At 34.7% G+C, this 27,718-nt stretch overlaps 3 pseudogenes; 1 reads left to right on the forward strand and 2 right to left on the reverse strand.

Annotated features, from left to right (window-relative positions):
• Positions 1-4,396: 4,396 nt before the first annotated feature.
• LOC125112987 (serine/threonine-protein phosphatase 2B catalytic subunit beta isoform-like) lies at positions 4,397-5,863 on the reverse strand (annotated as a pseudogene).
• Positions 5,864-7,148: 1,285 nt separating this feature from the next.
• Positions 7,149-10,271, reverse strand: LOC125112988 (E3 ubiquitin-protein ligase RNF130-like; annotated as a pseudogene).
• On the forward strand, positions 10,270-14,967 carry LOC125112989 (olfactory receptor 5W2-like; annotated as a pseudogene).
• Positions 14,968-27,718: the final 12,751 nt, after the last annotated feature.

Consider the following 27,718-nt stretch of genomic DNA (forward strand, 5'->3'; position numbering starts at 1 on the left):
ATAGTGCTTCAATGAACAAACGAGTGCATGTATTTTCTTCAATGAAATTTTTGTCTGTATATATGACCAGGAGTGGGATTTCTGGATCATATGGAAGCATACTTTTAAGCTCATTCATTTTTCAAGCAGTGCCAATGTGAAATAGAATTTGTTGAAAAAGTATGTTTTCTTAAGGCTGTTTCTTGGTGAGCATTATAGGTATTTGGGTGAAAGTAGCACATATTTATCTGATGACTTTCTATATCACAATAGTTGCATATTCCAAATAGAAATCCCTAATATTAACACACTTGACCTTGTCACTCTCTGCCAAATTCCTTATTTTTAACTATTTAAAAAAAACAGTTGAAAAAAATTAAAAATAAAATTAAAAAATAAAAATACAGTTGATTTACAATGTTCTGCCAAATTCTGCTGCACAGAAGAGTGACACAATCATACATATATAACATTATTTTTCTCATATTATTTTCCATCATGTTCTATCCTACGAGATTGGATATAGTACCTTGTGCTATACAGTAGGACCTCATTGCTTATCCATTCTAAATGTAATAGGCAATTCCAATTTTTAAACATTCAGTGTATTATTATACCTATTCAGTAAGTTGTTATTCTATATGTATTTTTCAGTTTAATTTGATTCTTTTTAATGATTCCAATTCTTTGCTTAATGTCCCCACACTCTTTCATTCTCATTTATTAAAATATTTTATTAGAGTTATTTTAAAGACCTTGCTTGTCAGTTCTAATTTGTAGTTCAATGTTCATTTGCTTTTAGCATTTTATCCCAAGTTTATTGGTTGTAAAGTCTTTCCTGTTCTCATGCCTAGTCCTCTGTTCACTGCATAAGTGGCTGCAAAAAAAAAAAATGCTTCAGATTATTTCTCCCAAGGGAGGTTTAATCATTTCTGTGATAAAAATAAGACTGGTAAACTCCTTACAATCAGGGATTTGCCCTTATATTTTTGGCAAGATGCCTTGTTCTCCAATTCACCCCTGTTATAAGGGCAGTGTGATCCAGGGATTTCACTTAAGAAATGGAACTCTCTCCCTCTTCAGCAAGAAAGTGGTACAAAATCATCCTCTCTTGTGTTTCAGAGGTTTCTGGTTTATACACTTTATCTCCCACCCCAAGAAACTTAAGAGCTGGCAAATGTTCTGAAAGGAAGAACACTGTGTTTTTGAGGCCATACAAATCTCCAGCTTGGCACTCTAATAATGTGTAATATCCAGAAGTTCTGCAAAATTCTGAGCTCAGCTGAAGTCCACTTCCAGGAGCCATACTTACATTCTTAGAGAGTGTACCTGCCTAAATTCTCAGAGAAATATGGTTTATGATTGTCACTGTCAATAAGATTTCTCTCTAGATTGTTACACTTTTCTATTTCATTCTCAGTTCTCCAATATATAGGTATTTGTATCATAAGCACTGGAAAAGGGGTGGTGGTGGTTCACTTTGTTTTTCCAATATTTTTCGTTCTATTAGTCTGTTGCATGTTGAAGCTTTGACTTTAGAAAATGTATTAAATTGGAATTCTACCTTTTGTTTGAAGTTCCTTCCATCTCCAGATTTGACAGGGCAGTGCTATGTAACTGTCATGTAACTGACAAAAATTGCTATGTAAGGGACACAAACTCTGAGAAAGTACATATTCTCAGTGGCTCACCATGGTGGCCATCCCTGAGTTGCAATCTCTGCTGATTCCAATTAAATCCATCTTTATTGGAGATATATTTGGCAGTGTATTTATTTTAGGTCAATGCTTTCTTTATTCCAGATGATTTGGTGTTAAAAAGTTAAATTTCAGAGTTCCCGTCGTGGCGCAGTGGTTAACGAATCCAACTAGGAACCATAAGGTTGCGGGTTCGGTCCCTGCCCTTGCTCAGTGGGTCAATGATCTGGCATTGCCGTGAGCTGTGGTGTAGGTTGCAGACGTGGCTCGGATCCCGCATTGCTGTGGCTCTGGCGTAGGCCGGTGGCTAGAGCTCTGATTCAACCCCTAGCCTGGGAACCTCCATATGCCGCGGGAGCGGCCCAAGAAATAGCAACAACAACAACAACAACAACAACAACAAAAGACAAAAGACAAAAAAAAAGTTAAATTTCGGTTATAACTGTATGCCTAACAACTGTGATTTTCTAGAACACATGAATAATGAGTACAATGAGCTTACAATACAGAGTTATATGAAAGGCCCTTTCCTCCTACCTTGCCCTATATGTCTCCTGAATACTATTTCAGGGGCATTTTTTTTCTTTTTATAGCTGCATCTACTGCATATGGAAATTCCTAGTCTAGGTGTCCAATTAGAACTGCAGCTGATGGCCTACAACACCACAACCACAGCAACCTGGGAACCTGGGATTGAAACCATGTCTGCTAAATACACCAGAGCTCACAGCAATGCCAGATCCTTGACCTATTGAGTGAGGCCAGGGATTGAACCTTGCACCCTCATAGATACTTGCCATGTTTGTTTCTGCCACACCACAATGGGAACTCCCCTATAGGCTGTTTTTAACCTGCGATAGTGATGACATAAATCCATCTAAGTTATATGAGTTTCAATAGTCTAAATACTTTATTTTATATTACATTTTTACAGTATCACTTTTTCTTATTGTTAAAACACCTTATAAATTCCAAACATTACTGTAAAAAAATTCTAGATAATAATATTTTCTTTCAACTAAAAGTTAAGTGAAAGAATAATTTTAAGAATAGATTTAGGTCTATAATAGATACCCAGAGTCTTCTAGTGCTCAGCTACTAATGCTCATATAAAACAAGCATAACCAAAGTTTAAAAAAAACAATGAAAAACTTATGAAGTCAAGAATTTAGTTCATCAAATTACCATGAACTATCCATGAGATAATTTTTTCTGAAGGATATTTCTCAGTTCCATTAACAAGATTTTCTGATTTGCATGAGAAGGTCAAATTGGACTATATCTTTCAAGTAAAACCCAACAGAAATAGGAGCCGTGGCCCATGCATGGATTTGTTGTGTTCTGCTATTTATAAAATACTCAAATAGTCCTGCACATGTATAATATTTCAAACTTAGACAGGGGAGCATACAGGGTGCACTTTCTAGCAAAGAAACAATAGATGCTGCCTCAAGCTCTGAGTTGTATTCAAGGGCAAGAGGGACTCAGGCCACCAAAGTAAAGGGAAATACCAAACAAAAGTGTCAGTCAATTCATGTCAGTAATTATGAAAAACAAATAGCACATGGTTTCCTTTAGTTTAACCAAGCAGTTCTATAACTATCAAAAGAAAATGTTCACCATGGAGTCTTGACTTTTATGCTTCCACTAACCTCTGAATGACTGAACAGAACCATTGCTTCTATGCTCTACTGCTTAATCAAAACCACTTCCAAAACATTAGATTATTTCCTTTGCATCAAAATATTAAAACAATAGAAAGCCAGCAGTAAATCATCCTGTTGGCTATTTAAGCAACTTGAGTACTCATAATAAACTAAAATTTCTCTTAACATCTAGGAAACCTCTACATGTCGTCCCTGTATATCATAGGTCTATATACCAAATATTTGCAATATATGAAAACACGCATATACAAAATGTCAAATTTTATAGATATGATTTGAATTAAAATTTACTTTGACAATGTACAAATTTCTTTCAAAATACCTTAAATGAGTAATTCTGTAATTCTCCATAATTCTGAAATTTAGAGGATTTTTTTCTTAAATTTCTAGAGTATAAATCTCGAAAGACCTGGGCAAGAAAGATTCTAAATTAGTTTTTAGATTTGTGTTCAAGTAAGAGAGTCTGCCTCAAAATAGGCTATTTGTTCATAATTGAAAACAACCAAGACTATATTAAAGAATTAGCCACAGTTAAGAACTATAGACCTGAGGTCAGTATTTTGTGTAAATGCTAAACGGGTTTCTCAGCATTTTGCCTGTAATTCAGCTTAGTAACTTGATAATAATTCATCTTTTAAAGGCATTTCATGGGGGAAAAATGTCCACATTAGCTCTTAGGATTATATTTGAAGTTATAGTTGAAAAACGAAATCTAATTCTACTGAGTTCTACTGTGGGGAAAATTAATATAATCTGTAAACTTAAATGTGTGAACCACAGCATAAACGGAGTTGTGGTTGTCCTTCAGTGGAAATTTCCCCAAGCCCCTTGCTCATTGCTCTCTGCCTTGGCAGCTATTACCCAATCTTAGACAATACAAAATGTCCCACATCCCTCAAGCCCCCATTGAGGAAGGGGGATTGGGTTTCAAAAGTACACTGGTTTCTCCAGAGGGACTGTGACATTTACAGTCAGCTTGGCTGACCCCTCCAGCTCCTTAGGTGATCTCTCCATTTGGGGAAGGAGATGTGAGAGGCCCTGGGAAGCTGTGGGTCACAGGGCACCATGGTTGCCAGTCCTGTGGTTCTCAGAGGCATGTGTGTTGTTCAGAGATTTGAAACAATCTTACTGAACATCATCTTTCAAGGATAGAATTCTCTCATTGATACTATCCAAACACTCTGCCTCTTCAAAACTGCAGATTCAGTGTGGTAGAGAGTATCCTCATATTGCATTTTGCAGGGTCTTCCATCCTCCAGCCAACACTCTGCTAGGCAACATCCCTGTGGGAGTCAGGCCCTTGAGTGTCAGCACACTTTCACTCTACTCTCTGAGAACAGAGAAGACCCTTGCCATCTTGCCAATTGCTCAACTTTTGTTTCTTATGATTTCTTTCTGGGCTACAGCTGAACCATCAAGCTGGTCTTCACCTTCAGTCATCAGTTCATTATCAGAGCAAATACTGAGAACATTTACCAATATTTCTGTCACTTTTCCTCCAATAAATGGTAAAGACTATCAAATATTCGTCGCATTATTTTCATACTTTAGTACAGCACCTTTATTATTGGAGACATCTAAGTTATTAGGTGTTTAAAAAATTGCTATTAATTAAGAGAACCCTGTGGTTTGACTTTTTGTGTACATTTTATAGCTGCAAAACAAATAGCCTGCATCTTGATCTCCATAAGTTCTAATAATTGATAACAAAATTTTGTTTTGCAAAAATTCACACACTGCTGGATAGTTATAAAAATAAGAACATCCTCAAACCATATTGTGACTAAAATGCTCTTGTGATTTTTTAATTTCCAAAATCTTCAGATGGTTCAGACCATAACAAGCCACACATTGGTCAAAATGCAGGTGGCCATTTGAATCTATCTAATCTTCTAATACCATCCAATATGTGTATTTCTGGTGCCATTCCACCATGAACACAAAGAAATCATTGGTTCAAAATTGCAGTGAGAGTCAGGCTATCAAAAGATTCCATACAAGCTTCATAGACACTTTCTGAATATTTGCTTTTATGTTCTGGCTTAAAAGCAAAATAGTTAGTAAGGTTTCTGCATTCATGGTTAACTCTTAGAACAAATATGACACACTCTATACCAAAATAACTTCTGTCCTCATAATCACCAAGAAAAAGGTATTGTGTATTAGCAGGTGATCCTCCTACTTCAAAAAGTTTCATCAGATCAAAAAATTGGCCATGGATGTCACTGAGCACTATAACTGGGGCCTCTACTTGTATCATTGTTTTCTCTCTCTGAAGCATGGCAGCACCCTCATTGATAATTCTAACTGCAATTTCTTCATCTGCCAGGCCTTCTTTTACTAAGTGGTTCTTCAGAACATAAACCTTGGGCATCCCATCCATTTGAAATACTTCCTCAGATGTCAAATGATGTGTTGGGGGAAAGAAACAGCTTTGACGATGTGGTCAGCTCTGGGAAGGGGTGGTGGGTGTGGGTGTGGGGGTGAGGGTGGTGCAGTGGGTGGCTCCAGGGCTACCATGCTGGGTTGGGGGCTCAGCTAGGTGCTAGGCCAGGTAGGGTTGGGGGCAGGGTCAGTGGCTACCAGAGGCAAGTGGTGGCACCGCCAGAGAACATGGCTGGGTCCCAAACACTTTTAAAAGGACCATTTTCTGTGGCCTATTATTCAAAGAAGAATCTCATTGGGTCGTCTTAGAAATGAATATTAAACCTTATTAGCCCTCCAGTAAGTAAAACTTAAATAAAAAACTTAAGTCAATAAAAGTGTATTATGACTCATCCAAAGCATTGCAAGATGTAAATAATTGGTTATTAACTGTTGGTCAGGATGTAAACAAGCATGTTTTTACCATCCACATTAGAATGAAAATCAGCCCCAACCTCTGTAAAATTATAAGCTATCACTAATACCGCTGGACATATAAATTTCCTATGACTTGAAAATGCCATTCTTTGAGTAATATCAATATAAAAGAATAATTATGACTACCAAAGACACAGAGGAAATATTTTCCTTTGCATTATTTGCAACACTATAGAACTATAAACAACTCAAATTTTTTTAGCACTTTAGATCAAGACTTGAACATTTTTCCTTAAAGTTTTAAATAGTGTATGATTTAGGGTTTGGAGTTGATAAACAGTTACAATCACTCAGGGTTTCCCTGTATTGCAAAAGCAACCATTAATAATATATAAATAAATGGTGTGTCCGTCACCAGTAAGACTTTGCAGGTCAAGTATACTGACCCCTGCTCTAGCTCAGATAGATAATATTATGGGAAGTTTGTACCTAGGGAAAATACACAACAAAGTGGATGAATGAACTTCCTTGACATAGAAAAATTTCTCAAAAAAATATTGAGTGAAATAAAAATCAGAAATGCAAGTGCAAGGCCACAGAAAATGGTCATTTTAAAAGTATTTGGGACCCAGCCATATTCTCTGGAGGTGCCACCACTTGTCTGGTAGGCTGCTGTATGATTTTTATACTCTATACCTCAAAATATATCCAAACTAAAGTGTTATATTGAACATCAATTTTTGAAGAGTGTGTGGTTAATTTCTTAGGTGCTGGTAATGATTTTTTTCTTTGGACTTACTCTGGGAGCAGGAATCTTTCATGCCTGAAAATTTACTTGCAACATAATTTAATAGAGGAAAGTTTTCTTTTTTCTTTTTTTTTTCTTTTTTGATTTTATTATTTATTTATTTTAATACAAAGCTCTGCCATTAGCTATTTTATGAAAAAATAAAATTACTAAATATAAATGCTAGTGTGGCATGACTGGTAAATGAAGCACAAAAATAGGTTCTTTTTTCCTTCAAAGCAATCTGTCAGAAAGCAATTTTTTCCTTCTTCAAAACTCTTCTACCTCATTAGCATTCAAGCTAGCTGTGGTTCTGATGGTCATGTAGCAGAGTGTGAGAGCACTGAGGAGGCCAAAACTGGCAATAATAAACCATTCTTTAGTTACTGCAATGTTGATCTCTCCCATTCTAGGAGTGAGCTCCCATCCTGAGGGAGAGGAGAGATCCTCAAAGTTTGAAGTGGCTCCAGGCCAAGGGAGTTGTCACTGGCAAGGTCACCTAGGTTAACTGCTCTTCAGTTAACTGCTTGGGTTCTTGTGAGTCTTTCCATATCAAATGCTACATTATCTGTACATGGAAAGTTTGGCAGAATTTCCAGGGCCTTCAAGATATTAAGTCTGCACATAGTAGTGGTACAATGTTCACTAGGCCAGGGATAAACACAGGATTTGTGGAAATCCTGTGCAGGGAGAATCCAGACATCATTCTGCTTATAGCTCTCTTTGAAGACTGAGCAATGATCAAAGTCTAGATCTGTTTCCTTATCATCTTTTTGACTGTTTTGGTCATCAGTTTTCTGATGGCTTTCTTGGCTGCATCTCCAAGATGATGCAGGTTCCTGTCTCGGGCATTTGTGTACCTCATCTTCTGAGTGAAGTAGAATATAAGCCATGCTGAAGAAATAATCATCAAAACAATAAAGGATATTGACACCAGGATCAGAGAGCCATAGAAAAAGTTCTCTGTTGGCATTCATGTTCCAACAGCTATTGTTATTTGTACAAAGTTGTTTTTGTCCAGGTAACACAAAATATCTTTACCCCTCAATTCTGTAATCATGACAGCAATAATATCTCCAGTGCCTGGATGAGTCATGGTAACTGGCTCCTCTTTGAGTTTATAATTGTAGATGACTACAGCAACTACATTGTGGAAAGTAGACTGGTGATATTTTCTCTTTAAATGTGCAATTTCCCCTCTGCAGCAAGGCAATCCACTGTTTGGTGTTTGGGGGGACAAAGAACCGTGTTTGAGCATCAGCCCAGATGATCAGCAAGTCTGTGGATGAGCAGCAACGGCCAGCACCTGACCCCCGACCTTGCCTTTGGCAAGTGTAGCCCTTAGTGCCCATAGTGGATGCAGAATGTGGGTGGGGAGCCCTGGCAAGACTCCTCTACCATTACGTTGATGAGCCATGTAGTAGTCCTAGCTCATGATGCCCGCCCTTGCTAGCCACAGTCTTCAGGTCAGCAGTGCTAGCACTACTGTGGCCTGCCCTGTGCCTCACCACTGGTTGTATCTCCCACCTCCGCTGGTGGACTGGGCTCCTAGCCAGTGCAGAAAAGCAGGGCAAGTGAGGCCTGATCTGAGGAGTGTGTGCCTTCACTGAAACTTTTCTATATGTGTCTTATACTCTAAAAATGGTTTGCATAAACAAAGTATGTTCATTATCAAATTGCATGAAAGTTTTGTTTTACTTTTTAAACTAGTAGTTTCTTGTACAAAATGAGTGTCAATTATATATTTGTGAAAAAGATGTAGTGCATAATTTCATATCATATATCATCCTAGATTAATCTTTACATTATTGAAAGAGCTTCCTTGCTTGTGGAACAACACTATCTTTATCCACCCATGGATATTCCCAGTTATATCTCCAAGCAGATGTGAGACATAATGATCTTGGGTGTCCTATCATGCAGTGAAAACTATGTGGTAATACTCCAAGTTTGAGGAGAAAATAATATTTTGGTAGACATTTGCCTGCACAGAATTTTAGTGTCACCAGGGGCACCAAGAAATCCCTACATGTAGATTTTTTTCTCTCACTTGGCATGTTTTTCTGTTCTTGAAAATCTCCATTTTTAATGAAAACACAAATCTAATTAGGAAATAGTTTAGGTTATCCACCTTACAATGGTAATATAGCTATCCAAACTCAAGTTTCAAATTGTTGGGTGAGGGTAGTTTGAAGGGATGTTGTCTACATAGTATTGAGGAGAAACTGTGTTTAAGAAGCTAAAGCTGGGTTCTGGTGGAATAAAATGTAGCCCAAGGGAGTTCGGCATCCCACAGGAAAAGAAAGCACCTGAGGGAAAAAATACATTGAGTAGGAATAGAATTAAGTGATCCAGGACAATTCTACACATAAGATATGTATCAGAAAGATCAGTAATGATAGAGAAAATTTTTGTAACACAAATGCATCAGTTTCTTTTATTAAGTGGTGGAAAATTATTAGCAATTAATTATGTGTTTTGAGCTTTGCGTCAACAATGTCTCCCCAGGAGTAGAGTTAGTATTTTAGTGTTGGGATTATCACACCAAGAATGACCATGGTATATAAAAAGGCCTCATTGTCCCTATGAAACATTTTCCAAAAGTACCTAAAAAGGTACTGATTACATAAAACCCAGCTTGATGAGTTTCCTAGCTTTTCAGAAAAAACAGTAGGCAAAGCAAGAAAAAAATTCAAAAAAATCAGAAAATTAACCAAAACAAATAAGAAGAAAATCTGTGTTCCTGTTAAATTCCAAATGAGAATTCAGGTGAAATGGTAAGTTAGGTATGATCAGTATTTTTAATTTTAGGCCATTTAGCAGATACTGTAACTTTATGTTCATTTCCCTAGTAAATAAGGATGCTGAGTAAACTATTATATATGACCTTGTGAATTACACATCTTCTTGGTGAGAATATATGTTCAATCCTTTGCTTAATTTATATTGTTTGTTTTCTTATTACTATTGAGAGGTCTTCATATATTTGGGATATATGTTCTTTGTCAGATACAAAGTTTTCAACAATTTTCTTCACTTTTGGGATATATATACATAAGAGTAAAAATAAATGTTTCAAAAATATTCTCTCTGATGTGTTTACCGACACTGTTCTAGTTATCTTTTGTTACATAAATAGTAGTCCAAAACTAAATGACTTAAAATAATGACCATCAACTGGTTATTTTTTTTTTTCATAATGACTGAGGTCATATGAAGTATTTAGTGGAATGACTGGTTAGACCGTAAGGTCACTCATATCTGGCACAGGATGAGAACGATTAAAAGATTTCCTCAGATTCTACCATTCTCACTCCACATAATCTCAGAACCTGCCATGTGGTTTAATCAGGTTAGTTGGACTTCCTACATGGTACCTCATGGCTTTCAGATATTGTTTTCTTAAAGGCTAGAGTAGAAGACATTGTTTTCTTCCAATTTCTGTTTGTCAAAGCAGCTAAATCAGAAGTCAAAGGGAGGATGATAAATATGCATTGGATTTATAAGGAGAATTTTTAGAAAGTGTACAGCTATTTTTAATCTTCCCATACTATCTTTAGCCCCTTGTAGAGCTCTGTAATTTCTAACTCCAGGTTTATTTATTAATAGATTTTAATATTTTAATTAAATCTATATGTGCATACCATCTCTTTTACCTTTTGGTGTGCACATACTTACAAAGTCACTTTGTAATTTTCAGTACTTCAACACACATAGAAGGGATAGTGACAGATGTTTCTATCATTCAGATCATTGTGAAAGGAGGATTTGTTTGGGAGCTCTGGGAAGTAGCCCAATAACACTAGATACCAAGATGGTAGACCAAAATTTTAGGAGTATAAAGAATTCCATTGCTATATGCTAGAGAGCATTAGGGGAAGACCTTAAAAGGAATATCTGGTATTTTATAATTTTGCATAGAATTGATGTGGATAATAGCAAGCAACTTATTTTAAGAAAAAATATAGGAGTTTCCATTGTGGCTCAGGAGTTAACCAACCCAACTAGCATCCATGAGAATGTCAGTATGATCCCTGGCCTTGCTCAGTGGGTTAAGGACCCAGTACTGTTGTGAGCTGTGGTGTAGGTTGCAGACACAGCTCTGATTGCACATTGCTATGGCTGTGGCATAGTCCGGTGGCTGCAGCTCCAACTGGACTCCTAGCCTGGGAACCTACATATGCCATGGGTGTGGTCCTAAAAATATAAGAAGACCCCCAAAAAAGTATGTAACTGCTGATTTAGAAAAATCATCACCTATGTACAATCTTTAAGTGAATGATCTTTGTGTATATGAGTTGTATCAGTAGAAAAATCTCCAAATAGAATATTTCTACTCTTTATACATCATTCTCCACTTTAATAGAGAGAAATATATAACAATTAATATTTAGAAAACACCAATGTTTCAAATCATATTACCATGGAGTTTAGAATGTACAAAATAAGCATTGATCTTATTCCTGAGGCTTAAATGTAGTGGAGACATTCTGAAATGAATAAATATAATTCAGAGGAGAGTTTACTATGAAACAATGAGGCAAACATTTAAAAACAAATTAAAGACATTTAATTTTTTTTGTCTTTCTCTCTTTTCAGGGCTGCACCCACAGCATATGGAAGTTCCCAGGCCAGGGATCCAGTTGGAGCTGAAGCCACCAGCCTCCACCAGGGCCCAAGCAATGCATGATCTGAGCCATCTCTGGGACCTACACTGGAGCTCATGGCAATGCCAGATCCTTAACCCACTGAGCGAGGCCAGGGATCAATCCTGCATCCTTATGGATTACAGTAAGTTTTGTTACATGTTGAATTTCAAAGACATTTAATTATTTTTAATAACAAATTAAAGACCTTAAAAGTCAATTAACTGTCCTTGAATATGCAGTTGGAGAATGGGAGTTAGACATGTGTGATGATGAAAGCAGACTTGAGAGGTAGAACTGACCAGAAACTTATAGAATCATTATTCATATAAAGGGTAGAAAAACCATTCATCCAACGAAAGAACAGATCAATAAAGTGTGTTATATTCATAAAATGAAATATTATTCTACCCTTTAATGAAACAAAAATCTAACACATGCTACAACATGGATGATCTTTGAAAATATTTTACCAAAGAAGTCTGACAGTAAATAGATCCATATTGGTTGATACTTTTTATATGAGATGGCTGAAGAGGAAACTACTTAAAATTAGAAAGTAGAATAGTGGTTTCCAGGGCTGGGGGAGGGGGAGAAGGGGAGTGACAGGCAATAGACATGGGTTTCTTATTGCAGTGATCAAAATGTTCTCAAGGTATATATTTGTAATGAAATACATTAAAAGCCAATAACTCTATAAATTAGAAGTTTGACTTTTATGGTGTATATTATTAAATTTCAACTAAAATTATGATCAAAATGTAGTAATTTTCCTAAATGAGAAAGTGAAGAAGAAGGTTTAAAAAACACAGTGAACAATTAAAAGGTATTAGAGGAGATTAAGCAGGGATCTGTTTGATTTTTATTAGATTTCCTCTGACTAGAGAAGGAGGATATTGAAGGAGGGTAACTGTGAAATAAACCATAAAAAATATTTGCAGCTTTCTTCCTAACATAAATCAGTTTGGTGACAACAGTGAAGGCTAAAAGATTAGTCTTTGCTAATTTGTTTCTGAATACAGAGGGGGAACATACAAAAACAGAAATTAATTAATGGAGTGTTTGCATAAGATCAAAGCCTAAAGGCAATAGTAACTTCAGAGATTTAAGTCCCAGTGTGCCTGGTAAAATGAAATGCCATCTGCCTACTGTTCATGAACTCAAGCCCTCCTTATCTCAGTTAGGTTTCAATGTCCTAATTTAAATGTGGGAGTAAAACTTACCTTTCTGAGAGAAAAAAGAGAGAGTCATGAATAAAGCATTTTCTGCTTATATCTGCTCACTCATTAAAATTTATATTTAATGACTAGCAATTATAATTTCTTCTCAGAACAGGAAGTATCTGTCAAAATTTCTTAATGTGCACAATATAACATTTTATTTATTTTATTTTGCTCTTGGTTCACAGGAAAGACTTTTCTCTATTTATTATTGAGCAAATGTATGTGTTAATTTGAGGTATGTTTTGTTTTATTGTACCATATTAAAATAAAAATATGTAAAATTCATCTTCATACGAACGATTTAATATATTTACTTCATTCTATGGATAAAGCCCCTATTTACATTCTATACTCTTATACAGTAAAAGTATGTACACATGCAAACACATGACACTAGGGTAAATACATACAATCGCAAGGGAAAGAAGTCTTTGCATCTTATAAGCACGTGTTGCTGCTCACTTCATTTCTATTTTATAACAAAAATGACTATTTAAAATCTAAAGTGATGCAAACATGTGTGGTACATTCCATTGTTTTCAATTTCTCTTAGCTCTTTTCTTCTGCTAGTCAAGAGACTCATCTTTTGACAACCACTCCACAAAGAGGTAATGAGTATTGTGGAAAAGCAGTAATAAACTTTGAGAAAACAGGTCAATAATACAATAATACTTATTTAATGACTAACCCAATACTGAATACAACACAAACTAAAACCAGTGAAATATTTGACATTTTTTGATTTATTATTGGTCACTTACTGTTTCGAGAATTAGGAAAAAGAAATTCTTAAACTAATCATATTTTGAGGAACAAAAATCATAAACATTTTTTTCTATCCATGTGAATATTTTCATACAAAGAAAAAGCTTAGTCCTATAACTTAACAGCCTGGTATCTATAACAGTGGTGTCTCTTCTATATGACTTTGAAGAGGAAAGGAGAGATAAATTCATCCAAATTTACTCCCTGAGATAAGGCAAGTAAAGCCAGAGAAGAGTTGTAGAAAGTAACATACCTCATGAGTGACATCTAGATTTTCATCTAAGTTTCTTAATGTTCTTTCTCAGATAATTTTTGCTATTGTGGAATAGATATCAAGGCCTCTTTAATATGTGGACAATTTTCTGTCCACTGGATAATTTACCAAATATAAAAGTGCACTTAGTGAAAGAAATCAAATTCTGTTTTATGATATTTTGCAGATGTACAGAAGTGCTACACTTGCATGTGTCACTTTCTTGATCGTATTCTCAGAAATTTAGACAATAACAGACAAGAAGTGATAGAGGAAATTGCTCCTCCTTGTTTGAATATATTTTCCTAGGAATTACTAATAACATGGAGAACAATGTGACCCTTTTTACCACATTTCTTCTTTATCTCTTTAATCTTCTGGCAAACCTTGTAGTGATCACTTTAATTCAAATGGATCCCCCACTGCACACACCCATGTACTTTTTCCTGAGCCACCTCTCCTTCTGTGACCTCTGCTATTCCACAGCAATTGGGCCTAAGATGCTGGTGGACCTAATTGCCCAGAACAAGTCAATCCCCTTCTATGGCTGTGCTCTACAATTCTCGGTCTTCTACATCTTTGCAGATTCTGTCTACTGCTGAGAGTGATGGCCTATGATAAGTACAAGGCCATTAGCAACCCCTTGCTCTATACATTTAGAATTTTCTCCCTGCTGATGGTGGGGATGGTGTATGCTTTGGTACACATGACACCAGCACTCTGCTTATGCTTTTGTGGGTCAAATGAGATTAGCCATTTCTTCTGTGATATTCCTTTTCTCCTACTGCTGTCTTGCTCAGCTATGCAGGTCAATGAGTTAGTGATATTCACCATTTTTGGCTTCATTGTACTGAGCTCCATTTCAGGAGTCCTTGTCTCATGATTGTATTATTCTTTCCGTTTTGAAATCAGCTCAGCTGAAGAGTGATCCAAAGCTTTCTCCACCTGTACTTCACACCTAATTATTGTGGCAATTTTCCAGACAACTATACTCTTCACTTGCTTCAGACCAAGTTTTTCCTACTCTCTAGATCAAGACAAAATGACCTCACTGTTTTAGAGCCTTGTGATTCCCAAGTTAAACACTGATTTACACCTTGAGGAACAAGGATGTGAAAGCGGCCCTGGAAAAACTGAAACTCAAGGGTGGTTTTAAATATTTATACTACACACACACATACACATTGTGTTTATTGTATTTGTAAAATTATTTTGCATGATACAAGGGAAATAATGTCTCAAATACTTTAATTGATAAAACATTTATTCTAAAGCCCAATCTGAAGAAATGTTGCTATTACTCAAATATGTCATACTTCATTATGTGTCTAGAATTTATATATGTTACTTCCTTCTTTGTGGAGGTAACCTTTCTTATGTTCCCAATATTTTGCTTCATTCTTTCATTCAAACAATAACTTGATATAGTTAAATTAATTGTGTGTTTACTAAGTGAATTTGAAAGTTTAAGTGCTTTGTAATAAGCACTTAATACAAAATACATTAGGTAGTTTCCATACCAATGAATCTGATGATCTATTTGAGGTACCTAACATTAATTAAGTACCAAATAATTAATTCCAATCTCAATATTACCATGAAGTAAAAACAATGGGTATTAAATCCAAGGAAAGGTTCCAAATCTAATGTAAAAAAGCCTTCTTTGAATGGAGAATTTCATTCTCAAATATAAAGAGATGCATGTTGTGATAGGAAAATATAGCAGGCACAGAATGTTGGCAATTGGAGAGGTCTGGAAGTGGATAAGCCTCCACTCTGGAGGTGAGCTTTTTAGAAGTAGTGAAATTTTGAGGAAGGAAAAAAATTAATGCCATCCTCCTATGTTCTGTTGGCTGATATAAAATTAAATTGATATGAAATAGTTTAACAAGAGAAAAAACAAATTTAATTATGTATATAGGAAGAATCCCTATAACATGAGAGATTCTAAAGACAGGTAAAATAAAATATATAAATTATCTTTCACAAAAGAGAAAGGGGTAGGAGTCTGAAAATTAAAAGCAGAGGAAGGCAATATAACATATTTTCTTGGCTGTACAGAAACAATGAGGCATAGAGAGAAATTTTATTTAACATTGTTATCTTAAGTTCATCACTGTCTACACACCTAGTTCATATTATTGTGTCATTATCTATGGTAATATTTCTCTTCCTGGAATAATCCTCTGTTTAAATACTTTTAGACAGTTAATGGGGAGGTTAAAAAAGAAAAAAACTTTCTGTCTGTATATTTTTATGACTTCACATATTATCTTTTATTTTATAAATAAATACTACTGTACCATATGGTGACCCAGTTACACATACATGTATACATTCTTTTTTCTCACATTAAGTGTTCCATCATAAGTGACTAGACAGAGTTCCTAGTGCTACACAACAGGATCCCATTACTAATCCAACTGAAGGCTAAATTCTGCATCTATTTACCCCAAGTTTCCAGTCCTTCCCACTCCCTCTACTTTCCCCTTGGCAACCACAAGTCTATTCTCCAAGTCCATGATTTTCATTTTGTGGAAAGGTTCATTTGTGCCATATATTATATTCCAGATATAAGTCATATCATATGGTATTTGTCTTTGTCTTTCTGACTTACTTCACTCAAGATGAGAGTCTCTAGTTCCATCCATGTTCCTGCAAATGGCCGTATGTAATTCTTTTTTATGGCTGAGTAGGATTCCATTGTGTATATATACCACGTCTTCCTAATCCAATCATCTGTTGATGGATATTTGGGTTGATTCTATGTCTTGGCTATTGTGAATAGAGCTGCAATGAACATGCAGGTGCACATATTTTTTTTAAGTATTGTTTTGTCCAGATATATGCCCAAGAGTGTGATTGCTGGGTCATATAGTAGTTCTATGTATAGCTTTCTGAGGTACCTCCATACCATTCTCCATAGGGGTTGTACCAGCTTACATTCCCACCAACAGTCCAGGAGGGTTCACTTTTCTCCACAACCCCTCCAGCATTTGTTATTTGTGGATTTATTAATGATGGCCCTTCTGACCAGTGTGAGGTGGTATCTCATGGTAGTTCTGATTTGCATTTCCCTAATAATCAGGGATGTTGAGCATTATTTCAAGTGCTTATTGACCATCTGTATATCTTCCTTGGAGAGATGTCTCTTCAGGTCCTTTGCCCATTTTTCCATTGGGTGATTGGCTTTTTGCTGTTGAGTTGTATAAATTGCTTGTATGTTTTAGAGATTAAGCCCTTGTCACTTGCATCATTTGAAACTATATACTCTATTCTGTAAGTTGTCTTTTTGTTTTTATTTGGTTCACTTTGCTATGCAAAATCTTGTCAGTTTGATTAGGTCCCATTTGTTTATTTTTTCTTTTATTTCTGTTGCCTTGGGAGACTGACCTGAGCAAATATTCATGAGGTTGATATCAGAGAATGATTTGCCTATGTTCTCTTCCAGGAGTTTGATTGTGTCCTGTCGTATATTTAAGTCTTTCAGCCATTTTGAGTTTATTTTTGTGCATGGCATGAGGGTGTGTTCTATTTTCATTGATTTACATGCAGCTGCCCAGGATTCCCAGCAATACTTGCTGAAAATACTGTCTTTTTCTGATTTTATGTTCTTGCCACCCTTGTTAAAGATTAATTGACCATAGGCGTCTGGGTTTACTACTGGGTTCTCTATTGTGTTCCATTGGTCTGTCTGTCTGTTTTGATACCAGTACCATGCTGTTTTGATGACTATGGCTTTGTAATATTGCCTGAAGTCTGGGAGAGTTATGCCCCCTGCTTGGTTTTTGTTTCTCAGGATTGCTTTGGCAATTCTGGTTCTTTTGTGGTTCCATATAAATTTTTTGATTTTTTGTTCTAGTTCTGTGAAAAATGTCCTGGGTAATTTGATAGGGACTGCATTGAATCTGTAGATTGGTTTGGGTAGTGTGGCCATTTTTACAATATTATTTTTTCCAACCCAGGAGCATGGAATATCTTTCCATTTCTTTACATCTTCTTTAATTTCCTCAACTAATGTTTTATAGTTCTCAACATATAATTCCTTTACCTCCTTGATCAGTTGTATTCCCAGGTATTTGATTATTTGGAGTGCAATTTAAAAAGTATTATATTTTTGTATTCCATTTCTAATATTTCATTGTCAGTATACAGAAATGTGACTGATTTCTGAATGTTAATCTTATATCCTGCTACTTTGCTGAATTTGTTGATCAGTTCAAGTAGTTTTTGGGATGCATTTTTAGGGTTTTCTATATATAGTATCATGTCATGTGCATACAGTGACAGTTTTACCTCTTCTATTCCTATTTGGATGCCTTTTATTTTTTTTTCATTTGTCTGATTGCTGTGGTTATGACTTCCAATACTATGTTGAATAACAGTGGTGAGAGTAGGCATCCTTGTCTTGTTCCAGATTTTAGTGCAAAGGCTTTCTGCTTTTCTCCATTCAATTATGTTTGCTGTGGGTTTGTTATAAATAGCTTTGATTATGTTCCCTCTATACCCACTTTGGTAAGAGTTTTTATCATGAAGAGATGTTGGATGTCAAATTCTTTTTCTGCATCTATTGAGATGACCATGTGGTTTTTGAATTTTCTTTTTTTTTAATGTGGTGTTTAATGCTGTTTGATTTGCATATGTTGAACCATCCTTGTTCACCTGGAATGAATCCCACCTCGTTGTGGTGTATGATCTTTTTGATATGTTGTTGGATTTGGTTAGCTTAAATTTTGTTGAGAATTTTTGCATCTAAATTCATCAAATATATTGGCCAATAGTTTTCTTTTTTGGTGGTATCTTTGTCAGGTTTTGGAATTAGGGTTTTGGTGGTATCATAGTATGTCTTTGGGAGTGTTCCTTCTTCTTTAACCTTTTGAAAAAGTTTAAGGAGTATGGGTATAAGTTCCTCTGTGTATGTTTGGTAGAGTTCTCCTGTGAAGCCATCTGTTCTTTGGTTTTTATTTGTAGGGAGTGTTTTTATGACATATTCAGTTTCATTTCTCATGATTGGTCTGTTCAGTTGATCTATTTGTTCTTGATTCAGTTTTGGCAGGTGTAGGTCTCTAGAAAGACATCAATTTCTCCTAGGTTTTTGAATTCTTGGCATATAATTGTTGATAGTATTCTCTTACAGTTTTTTATATTTCTGTAGTGTTTTTGTGATTTCTCCTTTTTCGTTTCTGATTTTGTTTATTTGGGCTTTTTCTCTCCTCTTCTTGGTGTCTAGCCAGAGGTTTGTCTATTTTTTTCTGTTTCTTAAAAATATTCAATTCAAAAATAATCCTCATATTAAAGGTGCATATTTTGGAATGGGAAATTTTGCTCTCCTAAAAAATCATGGTTTCAAAAACATGGATGGACTTGAAGGCACTCTGCTTAGTGAAATAAGTCAGATAGTGAATGACAAATACCTTATGTTTTCATTTGTATGAGGAAGAGTTGATCTTAAAGAAACAGAGTAGAATGGTTGTTATCAGGGGCTGGAAGAGTGGGGAAATTGGATGGTGATGTTGATCAAATGGCACAAATTTTCTGTTTTAACATGAATGGTTTCTGGAGATCATATCCACAGTGTGCTGACTTATTGACAATACTGTGTTATACACTTTAAATTTGCTAAGAAAGTAGATCTTAAATTTACTCAAGACAGCAGGAATAAAAAGAAAATTATGTGAGGTAATAAATCTGTTTATTAAATTATAGTGGCAACCCATTCACAAATTATACCAAAATTTATATTGTACAACTTAAGGAACACAGTGTTGTCACTTGCATCTCAATAAAGCTGGGAAAAAGAAGAAAAACACTCCAAATTATTAGGTTATAAAGGGCAATAAAAACTGCCTTGGTAAAATATATCATTGTGTTTCAATTACAGCAATCAACTCTTTATCAATCTTCCAGGAAAATCACTCCCCTTCTTGATCCTTCTGGCAAATATTTAAATGTTTCTTTTCTGTAATTCATAATAAACCAACTCCTTTAAGCATTGTGTAAATAAAAACTTGTTTATTAAATTACTGTATCTAATATGAGATTGTAAGCATTCTTTGCACAATGACTGGACAGTCCATTTCTGTTATCCAAAGCTCTGCATACTGTCTGGAGCACAACAGTGGAAAACAAGATATTGAATAATAAATTTAAAACACAAGCTAACATTTCTTGTTATTAGAAGTTAATAACACAATTATGTATGTATAAGTTGTGTGGCTTGAATATCAAAATATATATACATATACATAGAATATAAATATTATTAATATATTTTATAATGTATATACAAAATTTATGTCTTTTTAAAAAGTACTTAAAATGTTTCTGGATACTAAAGTAACTTATCTTTAAAAATTGCCTAATAAACTATTAAATTTTGAATGGATAAGCAATAAGATCCTGCTGTGTAGCACTGAGAACTATATTTAGTCACTCGTGATTGAGCAAGATGGATGATAATGTGACAAAAATAATGTATATGTGTGTGCGTGTGTGTGAGACAGGTGAGACAGGTCACTTTGCTGTTCAATAGAAAATTGAAAAAATACGTTAAATCAACTATAATGGAAAAAATAAAAATCATGTTAAAAAACAAAAAATAAAAATAAAAAGCTCAGAAATAATTGGTCAGAAAAATATGTTCAAGCAAAAACAGTAAGTATAAATTATACAATAAAACATTATGACAGAATAAAAAAATTAACCAAAAAATAAAAAATAAAAACTACATAATAATTACACTAGAAGTAAAGATCATTCATTTGTGTATTTTCTTAACATCTATATTTCTTCAGTCCCTTCTCTAGTTTCTGAGGATTAAAACACTAAACCAACTTGTTGAGATACATAGATATGCCCATATATTTGAAGGATGAAATAAGACTCAGGACATTTTAAATTATCCATTACAGTTTTAGACACTAAGAACTAACACCAAATGTCTTAGATTTTCTAGCCACCATTTTTATTTTTATTTTATTTCATTTTATTTGTCTTTTTTCCATTTCTTAGGCCACTCCCACAGCATATGGAGGTTCCCAGGCTAGGGATGTAATCGGAGCTGCAGCAGCCAGCCTACGCCAGAGCCACAGCAATGTGGGATCCAAGCTTCATCTGCAATCTACACCACAGCTCACAGCAATGCCAGATCGTTAACCCACTGAGCAAGGGCAGGGATTGGACCTGCAACCTCATGGTTCCTAGTCAGATTCGTTAACCACTGTGCCATGACGGGAACTCCTCTAGCCACCATTTTTAAATGCCCATGTGTGAAAACATTTCAAAAAGGAAATAAAGCCCAAGAAGTTCTACTTTTCATGGGAGCATTTGTAGGAGTCTGTAATCTATCACTAAGTATCATACTGGAAAAAAACTATGAATATTACATATTTCTATGATAGGTTTTAAAAGTTTACACCTATACCATATTATCTTGATTAGGTAATACTCTTTTGAAATTGTCACTTATAAGCAGTATTATGGAAACAATTTTTTTGAAATATGCCAATCCACAAAAAGTAGAGTATCATTGGATTTCTGTTAAAATTAGAGAATGTTAATATGTAATCTGATTAACCCATTTCCCTCCCTTATGATAGCTACATTTTGCAGCATCTTAATAGTGATTTTATTGCATATTGATTGTTTGATCTAGAGTGTTCATACTGATTGTTTTTTATTATCTAGTACATATTCATTACAGAATAAGAATTTTAAACTCTACAAATGAATTTCCGAAAATAGCATTGACTGATTCAACAAGCTAAGCTTCCTCTTCCTTAATTTGAAGCCAGGGGAACGGTAAAAATTTCAGAAGGCATAAACTTATAAATAGAAAACTTTTCAGCGGTGTATTAATCAAATTCAAAATTTCATAGTCTCTTTGAAGGGAATATCCTACTTTTTTGTGTGTTTAGGGAAGTAAATATGACTATCTAAATGTACTATTATGGCAACTGCGATTGAAATGTCAAGTATTGGTGAGGGTGTGATAGTTTTTATACATTAGGAATAGAAATCAGACATATTTTAATTTCTAAAATCCTATTAAATTTCATCAACACAAGAGTACTGGAGTTGAAAATTTTTTAGGTGTTAAATAATGTACATTTTAGGGGTTTTAGGCCATAAACTCATTGTCATAACCACTTATCATTGGCCATATCTTATCCTAATGCATATGTAAATAGATGTCATGCCCCAAATATAATAAAACTTTATGTACCATAGTTTCCTGAGAGTAAATATTAAAAAATGGTGTGTCCACAAAAAAAAAAAAACAAACTGTATGTACCATATTTTCCTGACACCTACCCTAGTTTAGATAAATTACTTCATGGTAAACCCGCATGTTGGAAAACTACACAGCAATGAAGATGAATAAAATACCTCAACATGCAACAACATGGCGAAATCTCACAAACCTAATGCTGACCACAATGAGCAAGATAAAAAATGGAAATGATTTTATACCTATACACAGCACAAAATTACTAGTTAACCTATCATATTGGACATCAACTTGAGATGAGTCTATGAAATGATTTCTGAGACATTAGTCATGTTCATTATTTGCCCTGGTTCTAGTTGAAGGGAAACTTTGCATTTCTGAAATCTTATTTACAGTGTACTTTTTCAAATGAAAATGTTCTATACATGTATTACACTCTAAACAGTTTTTTTAAAAACCAAAGTGTATTCTCTATCAGATTGAAAGCAACCATGAGATTTTTCAATCCAGCAGTTCCTTGTACACAGTGTATTCGTAATGTTTAGAAAATTCTCATATTATTAAGACTGACTCCTTGTAGAACAACCATGTCTTGATCCACTCATAGGTCCTTCTAATTCTTCCTCCAGAAGCAAAGAAACCTCACATACTTTGGAAAAAATATCATGAAATAAAACCTGAGTCATAATACACAACATTTCAAGGATAGACTACTACCCTCTGAAAAAGAAATGTGATCTTTTGAGTAGAAACTCACTCATGTACTGTGCTTTTAATATCACCAGGTAACCAGAAACATTTAGATATAGCTGAATTTTTTTTTGGCCACATCCACAGCATAGGAAATTTCCTGCGCCAAGAATCAAAGCTGTGCTACAGCAAAGACGTTTCCAGATTCTTAAAGTGGTGAGCCACAAGGGAATTCTTTTAACTTGCTGGAAATTTATGATGTATAAAATTTATCTTAATATATTTCTCCAATTATTCAGGAAATCCATTCTTAATGAGAACTGAAATTCTTCAGTAGCTAAATTGGATTGGTTAACTTACAATAATAGTGTAGCTACAGAAACTCAGTCTTAAACCTGTGAGAAGATACAGATTGAAGTAAGGTGGGTTTGCATGCTCTGGAGAACAGCCTTATTTAAGAAGGTAATGTTAGGCTTTGGTTGAACAAAATGTAACCAGAGGGAAAAACCTGAGATAATAACTAATTTGAAAAGAATTAGAAGAAAGGAACAAGGAAAAATTCACATCCTCAAATTGTGTGGCAGAGAAGTACACAATGGCAATAAATGACTTAAGTAACACAAATGCATCTGTTTCTTGAATTTAAAGAGTGGACAATTATTAGCATGTAGTTATATGTTTTGACTTTGTTTCGACAATGTCCCCCACAACAATACACTTGGTATTTTAGCACTGGGGTCATCACACAAAGAAAGACAATGAAATATAAAATCCATCAAAATTAGTCACTAAGAATCATTCTTGCCAATATTTAAAATGTACCATTTTCACTGCTTTTTACCTGATAAATGATCTAGCATTATAGAAAGCAAGGGAGGAAAATAGCAACAAGTAAATAAAAGAAGTGGTGGAGTTCCTGTCATGGCCCAGTGGTTAACGAATCCAACTAGGAACCATGAGGTTGCGGGTTCAGTCCCTGCCCTTGCTCAGTGGATTAACAGTCCGGCATTGCCGTGAGCTGTGGTGTAGTTTGCAGACGCGGCTCAGATCCCGCGCTGCCGTGGCTCTGGTGTAGGCTCGTGGCTGCGGCTCCAATTGGACCCCTAGCCTGGGAACCTCCATATACCACAGGAGCGGCCCAAGAAATAGCACAAAGACAAAAAAATAAAATAAAATAAAAGAAGTGGAAAGTAATACAAACCAAAGAAATCTTGTGTCCCTGTTAACTCCTAAGTGAGATTTATAAATAAACAGGAAAGTACCTGCACTTATCAAAAGCATAAACTAGTATATCCCTGACATATCTTGTTAATAACCATTTAGAACAAATTCTATGATATATTAAACATGTGATATTATATAGTAATAAAAGAGATAATATTTGAAAACTCCTAGTGTTTGGTACCAACTCTAAAATGATCTCTTGTCCCTCAAGTCCATTTGAGAGAATTTCCATAACCCAGATATGGTGAATTTTATAAGCAAACAATCACTCATTTTAGAGTTGCCTAAGATGTAAATAGTTAAATATGCATTTCTATATATAAATTTCCCTCTTTCCACTAAAATAATATTTAAAAAGCCAAAGAGTATGAATAATTGTATATAAACCGGAATATGGATGAAATAAATGGGTATGCATTAATGTAAAGGAACACAATCTTCTGTTCAGAATATTCTATATGTAAATATATTTATTACAATCTCATTTTGTTTAGAAATAAGGTAGTATGTACAAGGAAACATGGTTATCTTTGTGCATTGTGATTTGAGTTAAATTTTTCTATTTTTATATAGAATTGCTAATTGTCACAATTTTAATTAATGCATGTGTGTGTTGTACATTTGTGTGTTTGCATTATCTATTATGGATTTAAAACTATACACCTTTTAAGAGGATTGGTAAAGCATAAATAGTAAATGGTGCTTGAGGGAAAAGCATAAAATATTTTAACCGTGTATAAGGATTGGTCATTGAAGAGAATAGGAACAAAAGCATAATGGAAAAATTCTGTATTTCTGCCTCAATAACCCTACTTATGTGAAATATTCAACAATAAATCATATGGTTACATTTTTCACTTATGTCTGAGAAATAAATATTGATAAACACAAGGACTAGACACAGACATTGACATACATACTCTAAATTATTCCAGAGACAACACTGAGTGGGCAGACAGAGTGACAGCCCAGAAACGCCACAAGTTCAGGCATAGGTACTAATATTTCTGGATGAGATTTTCTTTTTAAAAAATTTTATTATAGTTTATTTACAATGATTTTTCAATTTCTACTGTACAGCAAAGTGACTCAATTGAACCTATACATATATTCTTTTTCTAACATTATTCTCTATCATGTCCATCACAAGTGATTGGATATATTTGCCTGTGCTATACAGCAGGATCTCATTGTTTATCCACTCCAAATGCAATAGATTGCATCTACCAACCCCAATAGCCCACTGAATCTCATTCCCTCCACCTCCCCTATGGCAATCATTAATGTATGTTCTCCATGACCTTGAGTTTGTTTCTTTTCTGTGTCAAGTTTCATTTGTGCCATATACTAGATTCCAAATATGTGATATCATATGGTATTTGTCTTTCCTATTCTGACTTATTTCACTTAGTATGAAAGTCTCTAGTTCTATCCATGTTGCTGAAAATGGCATTATTTTGTTTTTTTTTTTATGGCTGAGTAGTATTTCATTGTGTATATATACATGTTCTTAATCGATTCATCTGTCTATGGACATTTAGGTTGCTTCCTTCATGAGATTTTCTTATTCATATTTTTCCCTATTTGTTTTCTTCTTTTCACTAAAATAAAAAAAATCATCTCTAGTAAAAAAAAAAAAACTTTCATAATATATTGTGGGAAAAAAATATTTATTAATTACATATTTTTCCCACATAGTGAATTATGGGAGATTTTAGAGATGTAAGTGCTAAGTGCTATTTAACAAAAAAGATATATGCTCTTCTATGGATTTGAAATGAAACAATACAGTATTGGCTATTTTCTATTCAAGTAAACTTTTCTTCAGTTAAAAACGATACATGTTCTTAACTGTGGGTTAGGAATCCTGCTGCTGCTGCTCTGTAGGGCAAATTCCATTCCAGGCTTAGTGCAGTGGGTTAAAGGATTGAGCATTGCCTTAGCTGCTGTGTAGGTCACAGGTGCAGCTTGGATTAAACTCCTGACCCCAGAACTTCCATATACCATGGGTACAGCCATTAAAAAAAAAAGATACATGTTATTTTTTTTCTAACAAAAAATGATCTCAAAATAATGTTTTTTAAGTATAATTATTTTTAATGCATGTACAACATTTACTGCATTTACTAATATTTTGGATAGGATTTTATTTTTCTTAAAATTTTTATTATAGTTGATTTACAATGTTTTGCATGTTTACCAATTTTAAAAGTAGTCACTGTTAACTTACAGTCATATGTGTTATTTGATGTTAATACAAGAGAATGTATGTATATATATTTCCTGAAGAGTATATGTGTGTGTACAATATAGGAATGACTATAAACATCCCCCCAATTATTAAGCAGAATTAAAGCAATACTAAAGGACTGTAAAAGCTACACACATAAACCATATATCAAGAACAACAACCCAGTCTCTTTTACCTCAATTCAACATGTCTGTCCATGCATACAGAAAAATACATTCACACAAATATATATAGGATATATGCACATATACACATATGATCATATTGTTTCTGGCAAGCAAAGGACACAGCTTACTGGAATTATTTTTCTTCCAATACCAAATAATAAAATTGCCAAACTATATACAAATCAGTGTTAACAGGAGTCATTTTTTCTCCAGCCTTTTTAAAGCTGTTAGTTTACTACTTGAATATAAGGAATCTAAACTGCTCTTATTAAAGTTCTCTTGTGGTGCAGCAGGTTAAGGATCTGGTGTTGTCACTGTTGTGGCATGAATTCAATCCAAGATTGTTAAGGGAACTTAAATACAGCATCACTGATTCTTATTTAAATAAATATTTTGGTTTCACTCACTAAATAGAAAGGAAATTATAAGATGAGTCATAATAAGCCTTTAATGCTAGCGAGTCAATCACTGTTCTAAAAGTGAAGACAGAGTACAGTCATAAAACAAGAATATTTCCCCCATTTTCCATCTCTAAACTTAATGGGATCCAGGTATTTTCTCAAACCACACTTATAATAACTATGAATGCAATTTAAGAATTGAGTTTAGATATTAATTTTGTATTTTTTATTTTTTGTGTATATTAATTCCTAATGATTTTTTTCCATTACAACTGGTTTTTGGTGTTCTTCCAATTTTCTATTGTGCAGCAAGTTGACCCAGTAACACATACATATATATATTATTTTTTTCTCACATTATCATGCTCCATCGTAAGTGACTAGATATAGTTCCCAGTGCTATATATCAGGATCACATTGCTTATCATCCAATGAAAAAAACAGGAAAGTAGGCATTGCAATACTCATATCAGATAAAATACAGTTTATTTATTTATTTTTTTTTTGTTTTGCCTTTTTGCTATCTCTTTGGGCCGCTCCCACGGCATATGGAGGTTCCCAGGCTAGGGGTCTAATCGGAGCTGTAGCCACCGGCCTACACCAGAGCCACAGCAACGTGGGATCTGAGCTGTGTCTGCGACCTACACCACAGCTCACAGCAACGCCGGATTGTTAACCCACTGAGCAAGGGCAGGGACTGAACCCGCAACCTCATGGTTCCTAGTCGGATTCGCTAACCACTGCGCCACGACGGGAACTCCTAAAATACATCTTAAAGTGAAGGTCATGAAGAAAGACAAAGAAGGACACCATTTAATGATAAAAGGATCCATTCAATAAGGGGATATTACACTTGTCAATATATATGGCCCTGATATAAGAGAGCTGAGATACCTACAAAAAAATACTAACAAACATTAAAGAAGAAATTAAAGG

This window comes from Phacochoerus africanus, chromosome 12, assembly GCF_016906955.1.
Source record: "Phacochoerus africanus isolate WHEZ1 chromosome 12, ROS_Pafr_v1, whole genome shotgun sequence".
NCBI lineage: Eukaryota > Metazoa > Chordata > Mammalia > Artiodactyla > Suidae > Phacochoerus > Phacochoerus africanus.